Raw genomic sequence first — 14,022 nt, 5'->3', positions numbered from 1 at the left:
AGAGGAAGACATTGGCTTTGCTTTGGGTTTGTGGCTAAATTTTGTGCATTACCTTTCATTCTGAGGCACTACGGGGACCTATAATGTTCTTAAGAGTCAGAAGAGACCACAATGACCTGAGCTGGTGCCTTTGAAGGTGGTTGATTTGCTTTGCCCCATTGGGCGCAGTGTGGCTGTAGCCTTGGTGTGACTTGGGGACAAACTCCCTGGGTCCCTGCTTCTGAGGAGGTGGCTTCCAGCACCCTGCAGAGGCAAAGCTGCTGGCGTCTGAGCACACTACATTTTAATCACTAGAGGTCTGTTCTCTGTGAGATCCTCCCCGTGGTAGCTCTGAGTCCCAACAGACACTGCAAAATGAGATTCTAGTTTTCAGAGAAAACAGCTATGTTTCAGAGAAAAAAGCCCATGATGCTGCTTTTCTGGAAGAGAGAATCCTAAACAAGATAAGTCTCTTAGTTCCAGCCCAGGCCATAGAATCATGAAATATCACAGCAGGAAAAGGCCTGATGGATCATCTTGTTCAGTGGGTTTCCATCGCAGTGTTTACAGGGCTAAGCAGAGAATGTAAATGTCGGTCTAAGACCAGAGTGCTGAGCCTGTGATGACCCAAAAATCACAGACCCAGGCTAAAAAAAAATGCAGATTCAAAGCAGGCAAAGAGCATGCTAGCCAAACCAGCCACTTCTGGACTGGGCATGCAGGCTGGCAGTTTACAAGCACTGGCATAGCATCATTCCCTCATGTAATCGTTGGGGAAACTGAAGCTCGTAACGATAGCTAACACTTACTAGATGCTTCCCACAGACTGGCACCATGCTCAGTGCTCTGCCTGAATTCACTCAATCCATGAATATTCCTGTTGCATAGATGAGAACACTGAAGCACAGAGAGGTTAGATAGCTTATCCACAGCCACAGAGCTAGCAAGATGTAGAGTGATATTTGAAAACACACTCTGACTTCATTGCCCAGGTTCTGAACCGCTTCCCTGCCCTGCCACTCCAGCATGAGTACTCCTAAGAGCAAGGAAATGCCATGTTCCCTAGGCAGGGTCCAGAATCCAGGCCCTGGACTCCTGGTGAGATAGCGCCTGTACTGCAATGTGTTGCTTCCCTTGTTTTCTCTGCTTAAGAGGTTTGATATTTAGAACCAGACTTCAGCCAGAACAGCCTAGCATATGTGATCATCTCTGCTCATGACCAGCTGTAGGGTCCTGCATAAATTGATATGAGTCTCTAATTCTCTGGGGAATCCACCTTACCTCCCAGGGTCCTAAGAATTAGAACTGTTCTCCCAGGGCTGTCACAAGGATCCCATGAAAGAGGGACTGGCACCAGGTCTGGATATGTTTGGATATCCCCAGATGTTTTTGTCCGTCTGTGTACTTTCCAACAACCTTTCCATGGTGGTGTATCTAGTGTTCTGTAGTGGGATGTTTTGCTCCAACTGGACAAACACTGTTGGATACTGGCAGAGTTATCCTGAGTGTCTTGCCCAAACCCTAAAAAGTCAATGGGATGAATAATTACTTCAAAGAACAAAAAACAGCACCATGCTCTATCCTGCCAGTATCCTGGTCCTGATTGGGGCATAGGCAGGCTCCCATTGATGCCCCCCTGGGGAGTGCAGGTACCTGCAGCAGATAGTCTCTGTCACTGGCCAGAGAGCATGCCAGGTCAAGGTTATTTGGCATGTGGAGCTCTTGGGGTGCTGTGACTGGCACCTGGCATTGCTAATGGTGCCACAAGAGAAATAGTGTCCAAGATAAAAAAAAGTTGTAACCGAACGTTCCATGGCATGGACATCATCCTTAATTGGAGCTGGTTTGGGAAGATAGCTAAGGCATCTAGGAGATCCAGGCCTGGAACAGCTTAGCATCAACAGCTCAACAAGCTCAACTTGGCTTTGGCATGGACCAGCTTCAAAAACTTCATAATTTCCTTATCCATAAGGTGGGAAGAATAGCTTACCACAGAGGGTGGTTCTGAGAATGAAATGTGCTAGCCTGTGTAACAGCACATGGCACAGAGTAGGAATCCTCCCATTCTCTGAACTCAGACAAGACTCATCAATGATAGAGCACAACTTCTCCTCCCAATTCCCTTTCCTAAACTTCCCATCAGAGTCTGTATCCTTGTTAATGTGATTTTTCTGCAAACTGATTCGAAACAGCTAGATCTTGTAGCGTCACATTTAATTACAGCTGGTTTTGCATTGTTCAATCACTGGCCCATGTGTGCTCGTATTTTCCCTCCAGCTGTCCCACAAGGGAAGAGCCTCAGTCTGTTTTCTTGCACCATGAATACTGACTGCTCAGATCCATAAACAAGCTCAGGCAGGCAGATGTCTTGTGTGCTGTGATCCCTTCACCAGCTGCTTTGGTTGGGCTCTCTGCCACATGAATCCACCTCCTCTGGGGTCCCCATCCAACCACTGAGGAACTCACAACCACTCCTTTATTTTAAAGTTAGTCATAGCAAATGGCATACCTCTATCCAATTGTCCTGGCCCTCCAGCAACACTCTCTTCCATCTTTCTTCTCTTCTTCCTGCCCTGGGGCCCTTGAGTATACATTCTTACATGAACACACCCAGGCCTGAACAGGTGTGCACATTTATGCATGCACACATATGTGCAAGCACATGGACTCACAGCTGCTTCTCAGCTCTGCATTCTAAAATATGTGTGGCATACTTTCTGCAGTGGCTTCCTCACTGTCCACAGTATAGGATGTCTCCACCCACTCAGCTCACACATTCTCTGGCCCCATAATTGTCTAGGGAACATCGATAGCTTATCATTTTTCCATTATCTTTGCACTTCCACAAAAATTCCATTATAACAATCCTCTAAGTATTTTATGGACAACTGTCCTGCAATCCTGTTCTTAGTGCTTAGTAATATACCATTTCTGCTGTCTCCTAGTAAACTATTACTAGTTCCCAGAAGATTTCTCTTTCTCACACACATCCATGATTTAAACAATGCAATGTTATCTTTGCACAGAACATTTTTTAGTTATCTCTTCTACATGTCCATTTCCTGTTTCTCCTTAAGTCTCAGCCTTGGCCTCACCCTTCCCATGAACCCTCCCTCTTTGCCCACAGCCCTAGTTCCTTGTCTGCTAAGCTGGGACAAGTTCAACTTCATGTTCCCATGACTCTATGCTTCATTCTAGCACTGTTTTGCATGATGTTTCTAATGGTCCATGTGCCTGTTCACGCTCCTCACTTAGCTATGAGCTACTTAATATCACCATAGGATGATACTAATATGGACAGGTTTTTGTACCAAGCAGTCTTGAGTGTGAAGACAGCTCTTGTACTTGCTGCTTCTGTGACCTTCCATAAATTCCTTAATCTCCTGAAGCCTTGATTTTTAATCTGTAAAATGAGGGGGCTAGCAATAATAACTTTATGAAAGGGCTATTGCCAAGGTTCAATGAAACAGTATAAAGCAAGTGTTAGCACAGGGTCTGGAAGTTAGTCTCATTGTATCTTTCTTCTGGCATATCAAGTGACTGCTGGGGAAGATGACACACTAGAGGGTTCAGGCAGACATTTGAAAAGAAGAAGAGGGAAGGAAAGATAGTATTAGCAGGGAGAGAAGAGGCTCAGGCTGTTTCTCTGGAGTACAGGGTGATGCTGGCTGTGCCAAAAGGGGAAGAAGGCACCTTCACAGCCTCCCCAAGGGCTGCTGCCCTGATTTGCATTTCAGACACATTTGTGACAGCTTCATAATGGATTAAGAACCCCAGCACTGATATATTAAAGGTTAATGGTGCATCCTGCTTTTATCTTGATTTGTGACAGCAAATATTTGCAGGTGTTGAGAGCTGGGAGCTAGCCATGTTCTTGGCATGGAGGTCTTGCTGGCTGGCAGGACTCCCATGGAGTGGCAGGGACACAGGAGCCAGGGGAGCAGACAACAACTGTATCCCAGGAGAATTCTCTTAATTGGTGGATGCTGATTTCCACTGCACCCACAAAAAACCTGTATCATGAAGTTTCAGCACCCTGCGGATTGAGCCTAAAGAACTAGATCTGATTCCCAGACTCCTTGGCAATCTGTTCCTGGGCAGCCCGAAGCCATGTAGCTTTGTGCTGTGCCTCCTGGCTCAGGGCCACAGTTCTATGGTTCAAGCACCTCAAACTATCACTAGGCCTGCTTCTCTGCAGATGATTGACTCACAGTTATCCTGAAGGGAGACTAGTCAACCCAAGATGAAGACTTTTCCAACAGAATATCCAAACTAGATGTTTTAAAGGCAAGAAAAAGGCCAACTCATTAATATATGATTCATACATATAATCTATGTTCATTGGAGTGTTTACCATGAGCTGGGCACTATTGTAGGTAGGGGGCATATTATCCCAGTTTGGCTAGAACTTTTCTGGTTCTAACACTGAAAGTCTTGCATCCAGGAAATCTCTAGTTCCCAAGCAAACTGGGGTGATTGGTCACTCAAGTTGTAAGCACTGGTGGTATAGCAACAAAACAAATAGCCAAGTCCCATTCTAGGAGGGTAACTAACATTAAGCAGCCATATATGTCAAGTTGTGATGTGTTTTTGTATTTTTTTCATATAATTTAAGGGGTGTTGTATTTTGTGAAAGATTGTCAACAAAGGCATCATGGAGAAGGTAACATTTGATTCGACTCAGACCCTGAGAGAGTGAGCCAATTACAAATCTGAGGGAAGAGTAAACCAGGATAAGGTTAATAAAAAACTACAGAAACCCTGAGGTGGGAAGGCAGGGAGGCTGGTATGGTGAGAGTAGATATATTGGGGTCCACATAACATGGGACCTTTCAGGCCATGTGAGGACTTTGGATGCTCCCTTTGACTTTGGAGTCAAGAAGTCATTGGAGGGCTTTGAATGATGAGGTGACATGATCTGGCATAGATTTTTAAAGATCACTCTGCTTGACCTCCCCAGGGAATAGCTGTAGGGGTTAAAGGTGGAAGCAAGGAGTTTCTTAGAGAGACTATCTCAGTGTCCAGATAAGATGCAGAGTGAAGGTCATGATAAGTGATCTGATTCTAGATGTATCTTGATATAGAAAGAGATAGGAAATGCTGAAATTTGTATGTGTGATACATAAGAAAGAGAGAAGTCAGTAGCGATTTCAAGGCTCTTGGCTACAACATCTCAAAGAATAGAGCAGTGTTTGACTGAGATGGGAGAACTAAAGGAAGAGCAGGCATGATTTAGGGGTTAGTGATTTAAGAGCTCAAGTTTGAACATTTTTAGTGTGAAGATCTATTAGCCATCCAAATGAAGTGGTCAGGTGGGTGATTGCCAGGAGTGGATGGGGTGGGTCAGGGCTGGGGTGTCCCACTGTGGTCATCAATGTATGGCTGCATCTACGGACAACTGACATGATGAGATTGTGGCAAAAGTCCTGCAACCCAGAAGATAAGGGATCTGTGGTCTGATCCCTGGAAGATTCCAAAATTCAGAGTCTGAGAACAGAAAAAAGAACTAGGAAAGGAAATGAATAAGGAGATCCTCCAAGGTGGGAGGAGGACTGAGCAAGAGCAATTTCTGCAAACCAAATGAAGGAAGGGCATCTAGGAGAGTGGTTGGCTTGTCAAATGCTACTGGTCGGGGGGATGTGAAGACCGAGGATTGGCCACTGTATTTGGGAGATCATTAATGACCTTGATGAAAGTTGCTTCAGATCAGCAGTGGGATGAAAACTGGAGTAAGCCAGGTTTCTGAGAAATGGGAAGAGGGTAATGGAGGCAGTAATCATAGATGACTCTCCAGAAGAAGAGCTGGAAGGGTGGTTGGAGGATGTCATTTCATAGGATTTTTTTTTTTTTCCGAGAGCGAAGATGTATGTATGTATTTTCAAGCCAATGGAAATGATCTGCAGAGAGAAATAATTTCATGATGAGGAAGATAGAGGTGACAACTGGAAGAGCAATGTACTTTGAGAAAGCAAGAATGTCTGGGATCTAGGAGACAAACAGAGTTAGACATACATAGGAGAAAAAACAAAACTGTCATTTTTAAAAAATGGAAGGCAACTATTCTATTCGGTAGTTTTCGAGAAAGCAAAGTTAGAAAAGCAAAGTTCTCCACTGATGGCGTCTCCCTTCTCAGGAAACAAGAAGCAGCCTCATTGTCTGAGAGTCATCTGAGAACGTAGGAGGAGGAAGTGCACGGGGAGATTTAGAAGATCTCAGGCATATTTAAAGGTCTCCTGGAGGCTAGTGGTCATGATTCTAAAGTTAGAATCACCATGCTGGTATTTAGCTTGGATCTTCTCCCAGCCATATTCAGCCATTCAGTTCTAAACACAAAATTGTTTTAAAACAGAGTTCATTCTTCCAGAAAACATGAACTCAGCTCCTAATGTCTGTCGGCCTGTATGCGGGGTGATAGAAATTCAGAGATGAACACAGAGTCCATTCCCTGGGGGAGCTCAGGGTTGAGGTGGGCAGACAACACAGGAAGCTCAAAGGGGAAAACATTAGGATAGGGCCAAGTCCAGAACACACAGGACTTAGATCCAGTGGGCATGGATCCACTCTTTCAATACAACATGACAGCTGAGCTGATTCCTTCAGGGTAGGTACGTTTTAGTCACCTGACAAAGGCAGGACACAGCAAAGAAGGCAGGCAATGAACCTGAGTGAAGACTTGGAGGCCCGAGTGAGCAGGAGGTCTTCCAGGCTGGCACCCCAAAAGTAGGGTAGCCGAGAAGAGCTGGAGGAGGCAGCACTGAAGCACTGAAGGCTCTACGCTAAGCCTCCTTTGCTGGGGGAAATAGAAGCCCCAGAATTGACCTAGTGAGTAGTGTGGACATTGAGCTCCTGACTTGGCTTAGCACCTGGCCCACAATTATCTGACCTCATCAAGGTGATTTTCACAGCTCCTATTACTGAGCTCTGCTTACATACGGGATCTAGGCTGAGTTTGGCAAATCAGAAACACGTATCACATATGCCCATGTTTAGGAATTCACAGTCTGCTTTGGGACCAGGGCACCAGGCCTGGGTTGAATCCAGGCAGAAGGTGCGGAAGTGAGGAAACTCCAGCCTGCCTTGGTATGGGAGCCTGAGTACTGATGGGCCCTGAGTACCTGGGATGGCCTCAGACCACTTTGAGTTAGTCTGACATGTTTGTCTTGCTGTAGGGACTGAAGATACAACTATCACAGCCTCCTCGTGGCTGTGGACAGGGTGTTTGATGGGGCTGGTAGAGAGACCTCCTGCCTCTCAGTGGATCTTGGCTGATGGGAGGCTAACCCAGGAGGAAGGGTGAACGTAGAGGATAGAAGAGAGCACAGAGCTCAGTTCTCAAGGCCCAGAACTGATGCTTGGGCAGAAGCAGCATATTTTAAATCATTCAGATCACATTTTTTATTTATAACATAATAAAAATGCAAATTTTACAAAAATGTGTTTGTAAGAAGTGGAAGTCTTGCAGAAGTTCACTGCTTATTCCTTTTTACTTTTGTTTTTATATTTATTTACATTTATTAATTGTTACTTTTTACAAGTATGTAAATATATTCAAATGCTTTGAGTTTTTCTAGCCGTGTATTTTGGATGTCTTTTAATTTCAATAGCAATTGAAGAAGTGGGATTTGGAGAGAAAACGCCGTGGAGGGAAGGAAGGTGAGGAGGGAGGGCACCTCAGCTGGCCCTCCGAGGCTGGCTTTCAGGCATAGATTGGAAGAAGGGCTCTGTGGCCTATGGAAGCATGCATTTTCCTGCCATGGGCCCTGCAGCCCTCACCCTGTGGGTCACTAAGTGTTCTCATACAGTGTTTGGATCTGCAGTCCCTCTGCTCACTACTCCAAATCACACCCTGACTAGGCTTTGGATACAAATGAGAACTGTTTTCTTAGTCTATTTTTTCTCACTTATAACAGAATACCTTCAACTGGGTAGTTTATTTTATTTTTTTTAAGGGCATTTATTTCTTACAGTTCTGGAGGCTGAGAAGTCCAAGGTCCAGCAGCTGCATCTGGTATGCACCTTCTCCCTGCAGTGTCATGTGGTGGTGCAGGGCATCACATGGACAGGGGCCCAAGCCTACTCGCATCCCAGCTTAAGCCTCTCTTCTTCTTCTTCTTCTTATAAAAATACCGTCTCCCCTCCCATGATGACTGATTAGTCCATGACTGGGTTAATCCATTCATTAAGGCAGAGTCTTCATGATCCAATCACCTCTCAATGGCCCCACCTCTCAATACTGCCGCATTGGGAATTAAGTTTCAACATGAGTTTTGGCGGAGACAGTATTCTAACCACAGCACCTGTGTACACCCAAGCATCACCTTTCCCAGGCTTCCTGGAAGGTCCCTGGGTAAATGTTCCAAGGTAAGAGAGGTTCATAAGCTGGCTCCTTGGCTGCCCTGTCTCAGCTCCTTCGCAGGACGGTCCCAGCAGGCCTCAGCCCCAGCTTCTGTGAGTTCACTCCTCTCTGCTCCTCTTAGTCCAGTGCGAGGACAGATACTAGAGAAACACATGCCCTAGATGTCAACTCCAATGGCTCAAAATCTACCCTGGCTACTTTATGTAATCACTGCCTCCATCATTTTATCTCACCCTTGCTCTGCTTTATTAATCTTCGTAGCCTTTTTCATCACTTGTTACAGAGCTGCAGGGGTCAGCCGACGATACTCCACAGGCCTTCAGAGGGCCTGCAGCCTGCTTTGACACAGCCTGCAAGCCAAGACTGCTTTTCCTTTTTAAAAACGTTTTAAATGTTGGAAAACAAAACAAAAACAAAAACAAGGAATATGTGACTGAGTCTTGTGTGGCCCTCAGAGACCACATAGGCACTATCTGTCCCTTTCCAGAAAGTTTGCTGACCCTGGCATTACCTAGTTATTGTATTGCTGCTGTTGTCATTGATGTTTGTTTCTTTGTCTCATCTCAACTATGTAAAATCCACAAAAGTAGGAACTTGGTGCCATTCATGCCCTATCCCCAGACCTAGAGCACTGTCTAATGCAGGCAGATGCACAGGAAATAGGGTTTTTGAATGACGAGTGAATGAAAGAAGGAGAACATCTAGGAAGCCTTCCCCTGCATGGGTGATAGATTAGAAAGGCCATGGGGCACCCTGGGGAAGAAAACCAGGAGAGGCTTATCAGTGTGCACCAGGGTGGGTCATGGTGCCCTCTGGAAGCCAGTTGTGGAGCCCTAGCCAGGCAATCTGGATTCTTTTGATGATTGCAGCATCATCTCTTGTAGAGTCAGACATGAGATAGAAAATCGAGACTGCTAGAATAATAGTAAAGGCATCTGTAGGCTGTAGCTATGAAAGTTTCAAGTCACCAGAATGGATATCCCCACCCTCCCGTGTCTTTTGAGCCACTCCACCACATTGTTTTCTCCTTAAGGAAGAATAATAGGACTTCCAGATCCAAATGCATCAGGCCCATGCTTATGACATCCCCACCATTGTTGAAATCCATTACATATACTGAATATTTATTCCCATCTTGTTGCAAGTGTGTTTATCTCCATTGCCAATGTAAATATTTTTGTAACATGCAAAGATGTATTTATAAATTCTGTATTATTGATTTTTCTCATACTGCAAACACATTTATCTCTTTGTTAATGAACATATATCAAGGAAATAGAAAGATTGACTTATGGAGAAAGGTGTGGGAAGGAAAGGAGGTGGTACCAAGCTGGGGAGAATATCCTTGGCCACAGCTGAAGGATGCATGGTGGGTCTTCCCTGGAGGTGCATGTTTAATTAGAGGACAGTGTTCTCAGAGGCAAGGGATGCTTACAAAGTCCTTTTGCAAGACAATCTGATGTGCTCAAAGGTATCAGCTATGCTTTTAGCTTGTGGAAATTTAAAAAATCGGTAATCCAGGTCAGGAGACACAGAGAAGCAACTCGCATTGGTCTCAAACCCAGTTTTGGTAGGACACACTTAAGTAGAAATATTGATTTAAACATAAGATTGGAGGAGAGGGTAGGCTTTGTCAGGGGAGGATTCCAACACAAAATATTATCAAAAGGTGAAGTAAGAAGGTAGGCAGCAAACAGAAGTGAGGCTCAAGGGATACACAAGCTTGCACCATGGTATTTCATGACCCAGTGCAGACTCTGGTGGGCAGCCTGGGTCTGATGCTTTTGAGGCCATTCTTCCTGAGCAGTTCCTTGCCTAGGAGTTCACTACTTTCCCGGGGTAGCCTCTGCTAGGCTGTTACTATGACGACCCACAAAGCAAAGGTCCAGATTGCCTGATAGAGGAGTTTTGGTGTCTCTATGCTCATCCTGGGTTCAGAATTCTGCAAGTCATCCCTTTAGGTATCCTGAGTGCCTGAAGTGTGTGCTGTTGACAAGGCAGCAAATTGTGGGCTGATGGGGGAGCATTTGCATGTACCTTGGCAACAAGATGGAAACAAGATGGGCCATAGGCTTCTCAATGGGGAGACAGATGGGCAGATGGGGAGATAGGCTCCAATCACATGAGCCTGGAAGCTTAGACATGCAGCTTGCCCATGCTTGCTTCCATCTGGGTGTGACTACTCTGGCCTGTTACCCATGACTCCTTCACATGAGCCCAGTGCTCCAACCATTTGAACTACTGATAAGCAGTCTACTAGAAGGGCTACCATTTGTTAAACATTAACTGTGTACCAGGTATATGTCTGGGATCATTAATCTTCAACAACCCTGTGAGTTGGGTATGAGTTTTGAAATCTAAGGCCTCAGAGATTAAATGATTTGCCCCAGTCCATGGTTCTGGAGCTTGCATGCATCAGAATCACCTGGAGGGTTGTGGAAACATAGACTGCTGAGCACCACCCTCAGAATTTCTGACTCAGTATGTCTGGAGTGGGGCCCAAGGATTTGCATTTCTCATAAGGCCCGAGGTGCTGACACTGCAGCTCTGAGGATCACACTTTGAGAGCTACTGGTCTATGTCAAACAGTGAAGGCATTCAGAGGGAGCATCCACACCCAGGACTGCCAAATTCCATCACCTATGTCTTTTTAGCTGATGTGAATTGCTCCCTGGTTTGTGTCCCGAATAAGCCACCTGTTTTCATTACCCAAATGCCTTCTCAGGTAATACCTTCTCTTCTAGGAACATTCTACCCCTTGGTTCTCCATCTGGCTGCCTCTACCCGTTCTCTGTGACTCAGCTTAATGTTCCCTCTTCTAGGAAGCATTTCTTTAGCTCCTACCTATGGGTTAGCTACTTTTCTGTGCTTCTGGGATCCCCCATACAGACCTGTATTTTAATGTCTCTCATATTGTTTGGTCACTGTTGCTTTACTTCTCTGACAACTCACCCCTTGATGATGCCTGCCATGTATTCCTTGCTTGGTGTGCACTGTGCCTTACCTAGTAGACATTCAGGAACTGTTGGTGAAATAACTGGTTGAATGACATCAGTGAGTTGCACTGTGCATGTCAGGTTAATATAGACCACACCTGTGATGGGCACGTCTCCTTCATCTCTCTGTGGTAGAGGTACCTGGACACTTCGTAGCAGTTGTTGCTGAAGAGACTGACTTCAGAAAAGTTCTAAATTGAGTGTGCTGCTAGCACAGCCTCCTCCAGGTGAAGCCTCCCTCACTTGCTTGAATGGGCGTCCTATCTGACTTCAGCATCTGTCTTCCGCTGACTGCCAGTGTTGGCTTGGCAGTCTGGATGCCTGGCTGTCCCCATTCTCCTTTATTCCTCCCTGTGTGTCCCCTCCAAAACTGTGTGCTGTGACAAGAGGATGACTTCCTCAGGGAGATGATGGCTTTTGTGGATGAATAGTTGGGTCCCTCTGTTCAACATCCCAAGTAGCCTTCCATAAGTTTATTCACCCTGGAATAAGATGATAGTGCCCCCTGTGCTGGGCATTAGTGAGCCTGGAAACCTTTGTTGAAAGATCGAGTACATGTCTGAGATGGGAGAGATTCCTCTGCACAAATTTGTGGCTATTAGAGGTGACGGATGAATGGAGGCTATGACCGTGGGTCTGAGCAATAAGATTCAAAGAAGATGGGGGTGGCATTTTAGGGTGGGAGCAGTGAGGTCTACTGGAACAGAAATGAACATGAAGCCATAAACATTTGGGCTGCCTGCTTCTTATCCAGAGACATTCCCTGAGCCTCTGGACATGGGCACCTTCATGAATAATACCTAGAGGAGAGAGAAAATCTCCATTTCAAATGTGGGGATGAAACAGTTTGGAGATCCCTGGCAGTTACCCATTCGTTCCACACTCATGAAAACTGCAGCAATTTAGAGCAGCTCAGTATTTAGACTCAACTATGTAATTCATCCTGATGTTTCTCATTCATCAAAGCCTTGTATTTGTTTGTATTACCATGAGAAAAATTTTTAAAAATGTGGGAAAAAAAAGATTCCCCTCCTTTCATTACAGGCAGATTACGGCAGAGTTGCAACCCTTGGGGCCCTTCAGGCAAAGGAACATCTTGCTTCAATTAGATATAAATAATGAACAATAATTAGAAAGATTTCTTCATCGAATTTGTTATTTTATGTTTCCTTTCATCTTTAATGTATTGAAACGAATACTGAGCTCTGTTTCTGGGCCACATAGCAGGGACATAAGGAGTGCTGTGGCATGTGTCTCCGAAGCAAGGGGAAGCATCCACAGCTGGGCCTTCTGTGTGCTGGCCGGGGAGGCTGCTGTCAGCATTGGTCCAGGGCCATGGGTGCAAAAAAGGGGCTCCTTCAGCTCCAGTCCTCAATTCATATAGTCCACTGGGGACCTGAATAATCACGGTAGTCAGGGACTGCTCTGAGAGCTGAACACAAATCCCATTTGATCCTCATAGCAATCCTCTGCCACAGGCTCTGCTTCTATCTCCATTATTAAAAGATTTGGAAACTGAGGCACAGATAAGTTAACTAAGTTTTCTGGACCACAGTGTTGGTTGTGGAGGGCAGACAGGCAAGATAGGTAATTGGACTCCAGAGCCCTTACTTGTCTCTGCTCTGGCATGTAGCCTCTGAAGTCCCAGTGAGCTCGTGCTGCCACAGAAGCCCACAAGGTGTGGAGAGGGCACAGGGAGGCTGGGGTGGGGACAGCTCCCCAAGGAAAGGGGCAGCTGTTGGCTGCTGGATTTTCAACAGGCTTGTAGAGGTGGTGTTAGAGGAGGAAGATAAAGGGATTCCAGGCAGAGGGAGCACTGTGGCCTGGTGCCACGGATGGGAAGTGTGTGGGATTTCTCATTTCAAGGTTGGCTACGGTGCTGTGTGCAGGTGGGAAGAACAGCCAGAAATGAGACCAGAAGATGGAGGGTTGTGTAGATCCAGTTGAGAAGACTGGCTCTTCCTGTGGAAACGGTGACTCAGAGAGAGGGAGGGATGATGATGTGGGTTGATAAAGAGGAGAGACTGAGATTTCTAGAAGAGAAATAAGTAAAGAGTGATCAGGTTGGAACCTGGAGAGAGAGGCTAGCTCCCCACTGGGCTTTTTTTACTTTGCAATTCTGTTTGGTACATGACATTCTCTCAACATGCTGAGCCAAGTACGCTCTTCTGAAGCAAGTGAAATCTTCATAGCGACTGGTCCTTCCTGCTGTGACTATTCGTCCTTCCCCAGAGGAATCTCCTCCTCTGCTCCTAGCTCAGAAGTCTGCTCTTGGGCTGCCAATGGCTGTTGTTTCGTGAAATCCCCCCTCTGATGTGGACCTGGCTGGAGCTACCTGCCACTCCTCTAAGGAGAGCAAACCCAAGGCCTTCAGAAGTGCTTTGTTTTTTTCATTATCTTTTAAATAATTGTCAACATTTTAAAATCAGGAGAGATATAAAAATCCAATTTACTTTATTTTTTCAAAAACCAAATTGGTTGGGGAGGTCATGGGGTGGGGAGCTTTCGAAGTCAATAATTGTCTAGACCCCTAGCACAGCTGCAAGCTTTGGAGGGGATGCCTCTTAATTTACCTTGAGTCAGTTGGTCTCTGAGTGCGTTTCTTCCCCATGCTGTCTCTGAGTGTCACAGGCCAGCCATCATTATCGTCCATAATGCCAACATAGGCCTCTTTCCTGCGCAGCCTCTGCA

The 14,022-nt window shown here is 45.7% G+C and overlaps 1 protein-coding gene across 2 annotated transcripts in view; it reads left to right on the top strand.

The window, feature by feature from the left end:
• The window catches only part of GRID1 (glutamate ionotropic receptor delta type subunit 1), a 784,539-nt gene that overhangs the window by 724,305 nt on the left and 46,212 nt on the right, over nt 1-14,022 (top strand). The window lies entirely within an intron of this gene.

This window comes from Papio anubis, chromosome 11 (assembly GCF_008728515.1).
Source record: "Papio anubis isolate 15944 chromosome 11, Panubis1.0, whole genome shotgun sequence".
In the NCBI taxonomy this organism is placed as follows: Eukaryota; Metazoa; Chordata; class Mammalia; order Primates; family Cercopithecidae; genus Papio; species Papio anubis.
The sequence above is the reverse complement of the archived record's forward strand: the minus strand, read 5'-3'. Positions and strand labels throughout refer to the sequence as shown.